The sequence below is a fragment of the Chelonoidis abingdonii genome, chromosome 3 (genome assembly GCF_003597395.2).
Source record: "Chelonoidis abingdonii isolate Lonesome George chromosome 3, CheloAbing_2.0, whole genome shotgun sequence".
NCBI classification, from domain to species: Eukaryota; Metazoa; Chordata; order Testudines; family Testudinidae; genus Chelonoidis; species Chelonoidis abingdonii.
Genome location: NC_133771.1, coordinates 165,099,703 through 165,114,048, shown reverse-complemented (window position 1 = coordinate 165,114,048; position 14,346 = coordinate 165,099,703). Strand labels below are relative to the sequence as shown.

General features: G+C 47.3%; 1 protein-coding gene across 2 annotated transcripts in view; it reads left to right on the top strand.

Moving 5' to 3' along the window:
• Positions 1-3,290: 3,290 nt before the first annotated feature.
• EPHX1 (epoxide hydrolase 1) overlaps positions 3,291-14,346 on the top strand; it is a 48,292-nt gene continuing 37,236 nt past the window's right edge. The window contains exons 1-2 of one of the 2 annotated variants that reach the window (XM_032778780.2): positions 3,291-3,369; positions 4,744-4,823. The gene's annotated coding sequence lies outside the window, so the exon portion shown is untranslated. Of the gene's footprint in view, positions 3,370-4,743; positions 4,824-14,346 lie in introns of those variants that run through there. The other variant, XM_075064298.1, reaches the window with a different exon arrangement.

Genomic DNA, 14,346 nt, shown 5'->3' with positions numbered 1-14,346 from the left:
GTTGCTCATGAGATGGGTCCCTGAAGAGGGACAGGGAGAGGGGCTGGTGGGGTGGGAGGGAGAAGAACTGGATAGAATATCCCCTCTCTACCGTACAGAGCACCCAGCTGTCCGACGTGATTCGGGACCAGGCATGGCAGAAGGGGGACAAACGTGACCCAAAGGTGGGGGTAGAAGGATCCAGAGTCTCGATAGGTAGATCGCCCTCGACCATACCATCAAATAGGGGGTCTAGGCCCCGATGATGATCTCGATTGACCGGACGCCTGGCCGGAGGGGTGGCATTGGTGACGTCTCCTGCCATTTCTGCCCCACCTGCGCCCCAGCTCCTGGTGAGTCTGAGGCTGGTAGGGGCGTGGGTCTGACTGCGGCCTAGACTGCCTGCGCTGGGTCACAGGGGTATGCAAGCCCAGCGAGCGAAGCGTGGCCCGCGAGTCCTTTAGGCTATGCAGACGTTTGTCCGTCTTTTCTGAAAACAACATCTGCCCCTCGAAGGGGAGGTCTTGAATGGTCTGCTGGACCTCATAGGGCAGGCCCGAGACCTGGAGCCAGGCTCCCCGCCGCATGACCAGGCCCGTGGCCAGGGTGCGCGAGGCTGAGTCCGCCGCATCTAGGGCAGCCTGGAGAAAGGCTCGGGAGATCAGCTTCCCCTCCTCCACCAGGGCCGAAAACTCTGACCTCGAGTCCTGGGGAAGGAGCTCTGTAAACTTCGACATGGCTGAACATGTGTTATGATCATATTGGCTTACAATTGCCTGTTGGTTGGCAATGTGGAGTTGTAGGCCTGCCGTGGAGTACACTTTTCTGACAAAGAGATCAAGTCTTTTAGCGTCTCTGCGCTTTGGTATTGACCCCTGAAACCCCTGACGCTCCCGTTGGTTGGCCGCATCCACAACCAGGGAGTCCAGGGGGGTGGGTGTACAAGTGTTCATGCCCTTTAGAGGGGACGAAATAGCACCACTCCGTTCTCTTGGCAGTAGGGGCCAGTGAGGCTGGTGTCTGCCATAAGGTGTGGGACGTATCTGCTATGGTCTTTATCAGCGGGAGAGCCACCTTGGATGGCCCTGAGGGAGCCAGGATGTCTACTACAGGGTCCGCGTCTACCTCGATTTCCTCAGCTTGGATTGCGAGGCTCTAATCTGCTCACCAGAGCAGTTGTTAGAGGATTTGAGTGTTCTCCAGGGCCAGTGCCGCAGCCGTGCCTGAGACCGCTTCGTCTGGGTAGGAAGACGAGGAAATTACAGGGATCGGCCCTTCCTCTGGTGCGTGCAGTCCTTCGGGGTCCTGTGGCACACGGTACTGTGGTTGCGGGCCGGTTTTGATTCTAAATGCGGCATCGCGACCGGTACCGGGGTCGCCAGTGAGGGGCTTAGCGTATCAGGCGGTACCTGCTGAGCCCAAACTGTAGCCGCTGCTGATGCCCGGCTAGGGGGTGCTGAACTTGGATATGGCACACCCCTGCTCGACGACGGTGCAAGTGGAGGAGGAAGCTGTGCCGGGGCCACCGACACCAAGGAGACCGAGGCTGATCTTGATCGAGGACCAAACACCTGGCCTACCGACTGGTGGTAGGCCCAGGGGGTCCAAAACAGCCACTGCGAGGGCAGATGCCATTGCTGCTGCCACTGTGGGTAATGCTGGTGGCTCGCCCCCAAAACCGATCTCCTGCTCCGCGACCAGCTGGAGCGGTAGGAGTCTGCCTCTGAGTCTGAAGTCTCTGAGTTTGAGGACCTGAGGGGAGCAGCACCTGGTGCCGTTGGAGAGCAGTGCTGAGGCGGTGGGGAGCCTCTTATCTGGTCCGGTGCCGCCTTAGTGGCGCGGTGTGGGGAGGGAGGTGACAGCATGGCCAGCTTGCCCCTCGATTGTACTGGGGGACGGGCCGCGGTAGGCAACTCCCTACAGTGCGGGGAGGCTGGTGCCAGGAGTCCCATCAGGTCTGAGGCCGCCTTGAACGCCTTCGGTGTCGAAGGGAGGCGCAAGTCTCTACTGAGGTCTGGGGATCTAGGCCAGTCTGGACTTGACCGCCCTCTCTGCGGTGCGGGAGTCGATGGAGCAGCTGAGGGCTGTAGCCCAGCTTGTCCGCTTGCACCTGCAGACCGTGTTGGCCTTGGGCCCTGGTGGAGTGACCATTCCCTCACTGGCTTTCTCTTCTTAGTGGGCACCGGTGACGGTGAGCAGTGCCACACTGAGGCCGACTTCCTATGACCCGACTCCGTCCGGTGCCGGGTTTTAGACGACTTGGGCTGGGCCCTAAGTCCTGATGCTGGTGCTGGGGCACTCCGCACCGAGGAAGATGTACCGGGCACTGCGTCGGCCGGTTCCGGGTCTGAGGGTGGCTGCAGGGCAGCCTCCATCAGGAGGACTCTAAGTCTTTGAGCTCTGTCTTTGAGAGTTCTTGGGCGGAAGCCTCTGAAGATAGAGCACCAGTCCTTTTGGTGGTTCTCTCTGAGGCACCTCAAACAAGCAGAGTGCAGGTTCTCTTGGTTATGAATTACCCGCAGTCCTTGCACAGTTTAAACCTGGGGGACCTGAGCATGCCCCAGCGGGCGATGAAAACTTGGGGGGAACCCCCCCCCAACTACCAAGAACTATATATAATGACCTACGTAGACTAACTATAATGTAACTATATACATGGACTATACACAAGGATAGGACACTGCTAACTTGCTATACACAAGAGAAGTTCCAGCTAGCCATTACCGGCGGTAAGAAGGAACTGAGGGGCTGGAGGGTCGGCGGGCCCCTTTATAGGGTGCCACTCCAGGGGGCGCCAGGCTGGCCTGCACATGGCACGCACACACCTACTTTGAATGGGCATGAACAACCAGGGGCTATTGCAATGAGGGCTGGAGTACCTGACTGTTTTCCGGCAGGGTTTGGCCAGCAATCCCACTGGAGAAAACAAACCGCTCTTCCCTGGTGCCTTGCAGGGCTTGGATTAGACTTCTTGTTATTTGCACTTCTAAGGGGTCTGTCCCTGCAGCATATGGGGGTTCGCTCCCCTCCACGCAGCGCACCGGCACTGGGAACTTCTCTCCCACCAGTCGTGTCCACCCTCCCATCACTCCGGGTCCCACTCCCGCGAGGCCCGGGGGGGCGCGCTCTGCTCCCAGGGGCAGGTCCCACGGCGGGCAGGGACCCCACCGGGGCCTCCACTCCCAACCTGTGGGCGGGGCCGCCCCGGCCGTTGAGGCGGGGCCGCCGATTTCCCTCGCCCTCTGGGTGCAGCTGCTCCGACTCCCCCCGCCTCCGGCGACGGGCGGGCCCGCAGGGGCTGCCCCGCCTCCGTTCCCAGGGGAGCGCAGCGCAGAGCTCGCACGGTCAGGCCCGCGCGCCGGACCCAGGGGACGGATCCGCCCCCGCCAGGTACCTGCAGCCGCTGGGGTCGGTTTAGCGGGAGGTCGATTCCCGCCGCGCGCGAAGTTCCTGCCTGTTAGCCCCGGCGGGCTGAGCGGGGGGTGTCCTTCTCCGCCTTCGCGGGAGGTGCCTACTGGCCCTGCGGTCTGAGCCCGCGTGCACCGGGCCGCCCAGCGGTGTGTCTGGTATGTCCTTGATGTGAGGACTGTATATTAGCTCCATTTTTGAAACGGGAGGGGTGGGGGTTAGAACAGAAGCTTGCTGTGTCTGCCCCATGCATCACCTGGTATTGCCGTGCCTGCAGGAACGGGAAAAAAACCCTCCTGCGGGAGGGGCGTGGGCCAGGGCTGAGACCTGCTGCTGCTGCGCACTGCCGGGAATCTGCGCCAACCCAGGCTCTGATTTCAGACTTTAGCCTGGCGGAGGGGCCTCCGGCGGGGCTCGAAGTGCCCTGTTGGTGGTTATTCCTGGGAGGGGCACGAGTTAATATATAATACAATTAAAATAAAAACATGACATTTCAAAGCTGTTGCCTTACCAGTAACTGTGTCTTACGGGGGTGTGAGTGTCAGTGTCCGTGTCCGTGTCCATTTCATTTTAAAACGAGCAGTAGGGTGAGTCAAAAATGAAACGGGGTTCCCCTCCCAAAATTGTATTGTTTTCTACATTTAAAAAAAAAACAATTTGTAATAAGACTCTTAAAAATATAGAAATGTCCCATTTCGATGTTTCTGGAACCAAAAAAAGTTTTGATGTTTTTGTTTTGAAATGAAATTTTGTTTAGACATTTATTTTATATAAAAATTATAAAGGGTTGAAGCTGAAACATTTCAGATTTATCCAAAAGAAATGTTTAGGCTGACATTCAAATATTGTTTTCTAACTTTGTGAAAATTTTTGAAACTTTACCTTTTTGTCCTGATTGGTGGTGATTTTTTTTTTTTATTTTGAATTTTTTTGTGGGATGGAAAATAGGTTTTCCAACTAGCTCTGAGCATAATGGTTATCAAGTTGCACTCTGCTCTTGCCACTTTCAGTCATTAAAAAAATAATTTTAAACATTTAATTTACTTCTTCCCTATTTCCTCAGTTTGAACGCTGAAAAAAGATGGATCGCTTTCACTTATGCTTATTCTATTTTCTAGTCAACAGCACTTTCATGTTTTTATGCATTTAGCACAACATTCAATGTTTTGGTTGTGAATACTTCAGAGGAGTGCATTGAACTGTTTCCACTGAAGACTGATATCTAGAGAAAGATATGATGATGATATTTTTGTAAACATTTACTTTTTTTTTTTACCGAGTGACATCTTGTAATCATACTCACATTCATGGGCATTAAAGACCAACTTTCTCTTCTGTTCTGCTTTTTGTTTTGAGGGTGACAGAGAAAAAGATCTGAGCTGAATCCAGTTTCCTCTAGCCCTTGGTGAGAATTACTTCAGCACACTGAGAGAGCAGTAAGTAGCAAAGTACAGTAGTTTCATTGAGATTAATCCTATTTCTTTTGTGTGTTGTGTCTAGATTAAGTTACATAAGGACCTTGCTTACTTTTACTGGAGGTTTGCCACTTGAATATGAGCGTCCCAAAAAGCTTGGCTAACTTTTTCTTCATTACTTATTAGCCCTTTAGTAAGTGAGAGTGGATTCCTAAGATTCTGCTGCTGTTTCTGTGCAGAAAAGGGCTCTGGATCCAAGCAGGAGAACTGAGAAATGAGAGCTTGGTAATGACTTTTAGCAGAATGATTACCCTGAATTAGTTTTATTAGAGGTCCACAGCCCCAAGTCATCCAAAACTAGGAACAGGAGTCTAAAATACACCTCTACCTTGAAATAACGCTGTCCTCGGGAGCCAAAAAATCTTACCGCGTTATATTGAACTTGCTTTGATCCTCCGGAGTGCACAGCCCTGCCTCCCCAAAGCGCTGCTTTACCATGTTATATCTGAATTCATGTTCTGTCGGGTGGTGTTATATCGGAATAGAGGTGTATTTTAAAACATTTTTGTTATGTATGATTTAATCCTCTTTAGCCTACGATGAAGAACCTCCCAGAAAAGTGCACACTAGGTATGAAGGAAAAGCATTGTTTTCAGTCTTAATTTGAATTATAGATTAATTATATAGATATGGAAGGACCAAATGTGGTGGTTTGTTGTTCCAGCTCCCACCTCCACTACAGTGCTATACTGCTCCTACACTAGTCCTACTATCTCCATTCCTTCCCTCCTCCCCCGCAAAAAAGCCAAGATATAGGATGTGCAGTTTAAATCAAACTAGGCAGCCATAAGATCTCTGTGCCATTTGGGGGGAGGGATGCATTTTTTTTTCAATTGCCAGTCAAGATGATGTTAAAGTAAAGGGGTGAGTGGGGACATTGTTTGAAGCTATGTCTATACTACAGAATAAAATCAATGCAAGTTACACCAATGATCATAAATTGCTATAATTGCATCATTTGTGTGTGTTCACACAACACTCCTTGTGTCATCGGAGCCCGTCCACAGTTGGTGCTCTAGCGTTGACAAAGAGAGCAGTGCACTGTGGGTAGCTATCCCACTGTGCAACTTGCCACCTTCTGCATCATCCCATGATGCAGTTTTTTTCTGTCCCATCATTCCATGGTCTTTCGACTATGTTTTGCGCTGTTTTTTTTAACAGCCCCTGTAAACTGTGTGCCCTCCATCTCTGCCTGAAAGCATGGATCCTGCACTGACCTCTAGTTTTGTGATCAATGTTATGAACACACTGCAGCGGATCGTGCAGTATTTCATGAGCTTCGAATCTGAACGGGATCCATTGTGCCTGTCCTGCTGTGTGCCATGGAAAGAAACAATTCCAGATTAAGTTTGGCATTCATGGAGTAGCTGCAGATGGTGGACCGTCACTTTTGGGCTCAGGAAACAAGCACAGAATGGTGGGATCACATTGTTATGCTGGTCTGGGATGATGAGCAGTGGCTGCAGAACTTTTGGACGTGCATAGCCACCTTTCTGTAACTGTGTGCTGAGCTCTCCCGCCTTGTCCTGTGGGGCAAGGACACTAGAATAACAGCGGCCCTCTGAGTGGAGAAGTGCATGACAATAGGTGTGTGGAAGCTGACAACTCCCGACTGCTACTGGTCAGTTGCGAATCAGTTTGAAGTTGGGAAGTCTACTTTGGGGGTTGTGTTCATGCAAGTGTTCAGGGCCATTAATTTCATTCTTTTATGAAGAACTATGTCTGTGATGTGTGCGTGAAATAGTGGATGGCTTTGTGGCAATGGGATTCCCTAACTGCGGCAGGGTGATAGATGACACACATATCTCAGTTTTGGCCCCAGACCATCTTGTGACGGAGTACATCAATAAAAAGGGGTACTTCTCTGTGGTATTGCATGCGCTTGTGAGTCACTGGAGTCATTTAATTGATATCAGCATGGGGTCGTTAGGGATAGTGCATGATGCATGCATTTTCAGGAACACTGGCCTGCACAGAAAGGTGCAAGCAGGGACTTTGTTTCCAGACCAGAAGATTCAAGGGGTGTTAAAATGCCTAACGTGATTCTGGAGGACTCAGTGTATCCCTTACTGCCATAGCTGATTAAGCCTTACACGGGAAACCTGGACAGCAGCAAGGAGCACTTCAACAATAGGCTAAGCAGGTGCAGAATGACCGTTGAACGTGTGTTTGGCAGATTAAAGACTCTCTGGCACTGCCTTTATGGCAGGTTAGACCTCAGTGAAGAAAATATTCCTATGGTCATAGCAGCCGGTGTGTGCTGCATAATATTTGTAAGGCTACAGGTGAAACGTTTCCCCAGGGGTGGAGCGGGGCGGCGGATTGCCTTGTGGCTCATTTTGAGCAGCTGGATACCAGGGCTTTTAGAGGGGCACAAGGCAGGGATCTTGGAATCAGGGAGACTATGAGGCACCGTTTTGACAATGAGCACCAGTAACATGTTTTACTATAAAGCATTTTACCATGCTTTGTTAACTTGTCGCCTTGAATGAAAATTTTGATGATTGCTTCCTGACCATGATTTGTTATCTGCAAGTGTGCAAATTGCCACTGTGTGTGAATTCCAGCAGCAGCCATCGTGTGTAGGAGATAAATAAAGGTTGATTTTCTTTCAGAGAGTACATTGTTATTAAACAGCAATAACCAATACACACATAACGCTTTCTTGATAGGGACATAACACTAGGAGGAGCACTCTCTTGATGGAGGCTCTCATAGCTGTGTCTAAGTCCAGCTATCACTGAGGAACCTGTCCAAAGGAATGGAGTGAACAGGGTATACTGCAGGCTGGGAAGATGCAAGGAGTTTGGGGAGAGCGTAGCTAGCAGTTCTGTATGGGCTGCAGGAGGGAGCGAGCTCACATGTATTCCACCTGCAGCATGATTAGGGACTTCAGTATCTCTCTTTGGTCTCCATCACTTTTATCATTCACTCCTGGTCCTCTAAAATTCTCTCCTTGCCCTACTTCCTCTCTTGGCTATCTATTTTTAATTTTTAATTGATTGTCTCTCTCCACGCCCTCTGTTCTCGTTCTGCAGCGTCAAAGGATTGGAGCACCCCTTACAACATTTGCTCCTGGGTCACTTTCTATCTGGCAGAGGCACTCTGCCAGTGTCTAAGGGGTTCTCCTCAAGGCCACATCTGCAGAAACACAGGAAACAATAAACAGAGGCATGAAAGTGCACTCGCAGCATTGAATCATAATAGTAAAATACCTCTTTCTCACTGTCCCTTGGCAAGTATATAGCTCAGTGAATGCCTTAAACATGGTGAGTTTGGCTGGGGTGGGGAAGAGGGCGTTCAAGATGAGGCAAAGGATCTAGGTGGTTTTTTAAGGGGATCGCTGCAAGAGACTAGGGACAATATTGTAAATTCTGCCACCATTCTCTATAGGCAGGTCATTGAAGCCAATGTCTCACTACTGAGGGTAAGCAAAGTTGCAAAGATTCATTTCCTACATGCGTGTGACTTCACACTGGGTCCCTGTGCTGCTCGCCTATGTGCTGCTTTGGTCCCTGCACAAGTGATTGCCGATTGGCACAGGAAAGTTTCCTACAGTGGGGGAAGGAACAAAGCAGCTCTGCCAAGGAACCTTCCACAGAAGATTAGCGAGTACCTCCGTGAAAGTTTCCTAGAGATTTCGCTGGAGGATTTATATGAAATCTCGATGTGCACCTGCAAGGTCCCACTGTAGTTGCATAGGGGAATGTAAAGCAGAGGTAAACACAGCTGGTCTTGTACATTTCTATCTCTTAACCCACTTCTAGCGTATAACAAAGCAAAGGACAGCTCTACCTCATGTAACCGAGCAGTATCAATTCAAAATGAGCACTTACCAGAGCTCCCCTCCGCTGCATCATGTGCACCACAGACAGAGTGTTGGGACTGGCTTGAACCCTCCGGGGTTGAGAAGAGATCCTGGCTCGTCATGGTACTGGACAACCCTGTCACCTGTCCCATCTCATCCACCACGAGGTTCGTGGAGGTGGGTTCACTGCCGAGGATGGCATCCAGCTCCTTAAAGAAGCGGCAGGTCTTTGGCACAGCATCAAAGTGATGGTTTGACTCCCTTGCTTTTTGGTAGGCCTTTCTCAGTTCCTTGATCTTCACACAGCACTGATGTGTGTCCCATTGATGGCCCTTATCTAACATGCCATGAGAGATCTGACAGTAGATATCAAAATTCCTATGTCTGGAGTGAAGCTGGAACTGCACAGCCTCCTCGCCCCACAGAGCCAGCATATCCAACAACTCTGGTGTATTCCGCACAGGAAATTGTTTAGTGCATGGAGCCACCATGCTCAGTTGGAAAGATGCCATGGGAGCAGTCCATGCCAAGCAAACAGGAAGTGGAATTTCAGACATTTCTGATCCTTTAAAGGGAGAGGGGCAGAGGCCTGTGTACCTGGGTGCAGGGCAGGGAAGTTCAAAGTGCTGGCCAGAGCAGTCAGAATGGGCATTGTGGGACACCTCCAGGAGCCCATTTATGGTGACATAACCAAGCTCAGTGTATACATTGACACTGCGTCAATCTAACTTTGCCACAAAAAGCTCTACGCCTCTTGTCTAAGTGGTTTTTATTTTGTTGGCATAGCAGGAGAGTTAAATCAGCGGGAGGAGCATTGTTATGTGTACACCTCCACAGTTTTCTCGACGAAAGTGACTTTTGTCAACAAAACTGTGTAGTGTAGATGAGGCCTTCGTTTGGTCTCTGGTAGCATGAACAGGAAGTTTCCCCTAAGCAGATTTTCTAAGCAGATGGAATGGGAACTACAGTTCCCAGGGAGTCTTTCTAAGTATGATCTCACTTGCCTAATTGCATGTTCCTCCCAAGCTATGTGTATTCCTGATAGCATTTTATTATTGCCTGCTTATTTTATTTGTAACAGTTATTTGGCATCCACTAAAGATTTGTCCACATTTTTTGGTTCAGACAGAATTAAAAAGCTAGAATTCTTTTCAGGGTGCTTTACAACACATAGTCTCTGAAGTGGGGGATAGCAGAGTGGGCGTTTTTTTAAATAGATGCTAAATGGGAATATGATGAACTTTTTGTCTCATGGGCCATTTGCTAATCCTGAAGTCTGTGATGGGTACCCATTCGAACACAGTGTCCCTTGCTGAGTAAGCATATCAGGGGTGAGGGAAGAAAATCTTTTAAGGTCTAATGACCATATTTTTATCGCATAACTGAACAAACTGAAAAGGATAAGACAGAATCCTCAAGTCTGGCTCAGTTTATTGGAACTAGTCTTTAATTTGACCCTGCTGCTGCTGGCATGCAATTAAAACATAATCCTAATCAGGGATGTTGTTGATCAATTGTTTAGTGGTTGTGAAATAGGCCATTCTTTCCTCCCGTACTTTCATGCAGTTGAACCTGTGAGAGGAGATCACTCTTCATGGGATACATTCTGAAATTATACTCTGGCTACAAAGGCAATGTTATTGTACACAGCCATATTTTGTTTGGCATACCTCCCTCCCCTGACAAACATTATTCAGACCCAAAATAAGAATAATTTGTGTGTGAGGCACTTGTGTAGGTACTTATGCTGGGTCAGGAAATATACATGTACGGACATGTAAACCAAGCCTGTTAAACTGTAGGCCTCTTTCCAACTCCACCACTCCCTTCCTTGGAGTGGATTTTTGGGTGTTGGGTGTAGGGTAGAACAGGCAAAGATAGCTTCTGTTACATGCTGCTCCTGAACTTTTAAAAAGCAAAGCACTGTTTTGTTTTTTTTTGTTTTGTTTTTAGTGTATAATGGTTTGTCTAAATTAAAAGTTGTTGTGGGTTAAATTGAACTGTTTTGTGATAAAATGCTTTGTGTCTGCACACAATTTTTTCATAGAACATGAGGATTAGAAGGGACCTCAGGAGGTCCTCTAGTCCAACCCCCTGCTCAAAGCAGGGCCAATCCCCAGAAAGATTTTTGCCCCAGATCCCTAAATGGCCCCCCTTAAGGATTAAACTCACAATCCTGGGTGTAGCAGGCAAGTGCTCAAACCACTGAGCTATCCCTCTCCCCATTTGTTGCAAATCATCTGATGTTTTAACCCACATTAATACATTTCCTTTGAGAGTGTGTATAGTGAGGTATAGGATGAATTTACCCAGAACAAAGTAGATGGAGATGTATCCCCATTGTGAAACAATTGTTCTATATCTGGTAGTCCTGCTGGTATCCCATGCTGCTTTGCTGGCTACTTGGGTCAGCTTGTCTATTTACCTCTGTGCCCTCAACTGTTCTGGAATCATCTTGACTTGACTGTCACCTCCCTGTTTAAATGGTGGCATGCAGCCAAGTGTGGCTGTTCATGATTCTAGCTCATGGAAATGATTATTTAGCAGCCATGGCTCATGCTCCTATGTGGTCCCAGGCTGAGGTCCTGGACTTGGTTGTCCTCTGGGAAGAGCTGCGAATCCCAGCCTATTTGAAGAGCAGTCGCCATAATTCACATCTGCAAGTGTCTATCAAAACAAACAAAGGAGAGGGGATGCTCGGAGAACCTGATCTGATGCTGCCACAAGGGAAAGGAGCTCTGGCTGTGTTTTAGTAATGTCAGGGTCAATAATAAGGACCCTGGTTGAACTTGCATGGTTTGGCAGTTATTGTGATGAGCTGGACTGTTGTTTTGTACTGGACTTTTAACTTCGCGTCATGTTATGTTTGTTCAATAGTTTTTTCTTTTACTATTCACAAGGTTAAACTTGATGTATTGTTTGGTTTTCTATTAATCATTAATTGAAAATGTCATGACATTCTTTGTTTGAAAATTTCATAAGAGCCTCATGTGAGTCAATAAAATCCCCACGTGCAGTGTACTAAACTCTTTCCACCAGTAGATATAAATGTAAAGACACATGCATTGATCATGAGAAAAGCCTTACACAGAGGTATATACATTGTTCACAAGTTTGTCTTAGCCTCAGAGTAGGAACATAATGCTTGGCTGGCTCTGAGTCAGTTGCAGCATTTGGTAGATGCTGCCTCTCTGGTTGTTCAGAAACTTCAGGAATTCTGCTCACCACCTCCTTCTACTCTTCAGCAAAGCTATCTCCTTTGATCTCAGTAGGTTATGCAAAACACAGCAAGCTTCTGTCACATGACACAGATACTGCTTATCAGCTTCCAGCCTGGACATTAGGTTCCTCCATCTACCTGTCAGTCTTCCAAATGCATTCTGCAGCCATTCAGGATTTAGTTAAACAAGTCCTTTCTCCAATCCATGTATACAGTAAGAGGCTTCGTAAGCCAGGGAAGCAGAGGGTAATCATAGGAGGAATGGCAGCACCATCAGTGTCCAAAGTGGTTCACAGAAACAAAAGTTGTGATGTATCAGAGGGGTAGCCGTGTTAGTCTGGATCTGTAAAAGCAGCAAATAATCTTGTGGCACCTTATAGACTTACAGACGTCTGTTATTCTATAAGGTGCCACAGGATTCTTTGCTGCTTTTACAAAAGTTTGATATCATTGCAGAAAACAAGCCAGAGTTTCTAAAGATCCCGGCATCATGAACCTTTGCAGAACCCTCCACATTAATATTGGTAAACCTTCCATAGTGTTCAGCCAGCCTTGCTGCACCATGAAGAAATATCCCTTTCTGTTGATGAACCCTGAGGCTTGATGTTGGGGGCAAAGGAGAGGCACATGGATCCCATCAATGGCTCCAATATAATTCAGGAACTCAAATAGTAAATCCATGAATAACATCCTGTACATTGCCTAGTTTTATGACCAGAGGGAACAGCACCTTCTTGATAGCTGCACACACCTTTATTACAATAGCCCCAAGAGGTTATCTAACAATACCAAAATGGGTAGCTACTGACTGGTAGCAATCGTGTTGATGAGCTTCCAGATAGGTGTATTCTGCACAGATTTCTAGGAAAGTGGACTTTGACATCCTGAAGTTTTGCTTCCACTGCTGGACATCCTAGGTCTTCATTCCTATTCTGTTCCATCAGTCAATGCTAGTACTGGAAATAAGGTGTAAATTTTTAATTGAGAACAAATTGGAAGAAATTATCAAGGCTCATGGTGGATTCTCCATCACTGACAAATTTTAAATCAAGATTGGATGTTTTTCTAAAAGCTGTAGGAATTGTTTTGGGAAAGTTCTATGGCCTGTGCTATACAGGAGGTCAGACTACATGATCACAATGGTCCCTTCTGTCATTGGAAACTATTAATCTAGTTGGCTGAACTCAAAAGTGATGGCTAACTTGCTGAAGCCACTGCAGGAAAAAATTAAGCTCTAGTATCTTCTCAGTTCCATCTTCCTCAGGGGCCTGTATGTTCTTGGCTCTGAAATCATTGCACAATATGACATATTTGCAGTATTCTGTTTGAATTAATCACTGTGATGATCACAGTGCTCAGCAATATTTCTTCCATGCTGTCTGACAGTGCTTTAAAAATAGCGTTGGCGCATAATGATAGATGATGGAATGAAATGAGAGGAATCATGGGAACTACTTATTTTGAACCCAAGTCCCAGAATTCAAGTGCCTTTTGGTAATTATCTCACAGTCATAGAAATGTAGGTCTGGAAGGGACCTCAAGAGGTCATCTAGTCCATCCCTCCGTGCTGAGATGAGACCAAGTACACGTAGATCGTATCTGATGGGTGTTTGTCTAACTTGTTCTTTAAAACCTCCAAGGATGGGGATTCTACAACCTCCCTTTAGAACTTATTCCAGTATTTAACTATGTGCAGCAAAAATAATCCCAGAATGCATAGAGTTTAGTGGGGGAGCGCTGTACCAGGAGATGCCTGCCCAGAATGCTGACTGCTTGTTTTGAAATCGTGCAGCGCTGTGTGCATACAGTGATCCCAAAAGGTGCTTAGCTGGGGATTACAATGTGGTGTTGACAGACTGCTTGTGCAGCCATTGTTCTGGATCACATAATGCAGATACACAAAACCTGCAACAGCTTTCATTTGCAGACAAGCTTAGTCCAGAACTCTGACACTTTAAAATGTAAATGTAATGGAGACTTAGATAAAATTGGAACAGATTCACTTTTGTTAAATGTATGATCCAGTCTTGATGTAGTTGGTGAACAGATATCTGTTGTTTAAGAACAGCATGGGAGGCCCAAAATACTGCTTTTTATAATATTTGTATATATTTCATGTTTTGGGGAATATTTTATTAGGAGGAAGAGATGAAATAATCAGAACTATAGTGAGGCAGAAATGATACTGAAACACTGTTCTGTATAGACAATATGGATTCATATTTCAAGTTAGAAAGGTAAGTATTTTGCTACATTGTTCAGGATTGGTGCAGTATATTCCAATTTAGATTTTGTTTATTTTTAATTTAAAAATTAGTTGGCTAGCAGGAATCGTGCACACATAGCTTGTTGTGGGGGACGCTACCCTGGTACAGTATCGTAGAAATGTAGGGCTGAAAGGTACCTCGAGAAGTCATCAAGTCCAGCTTCTTTGAGCTGAAGCAGGACCAAGTAAA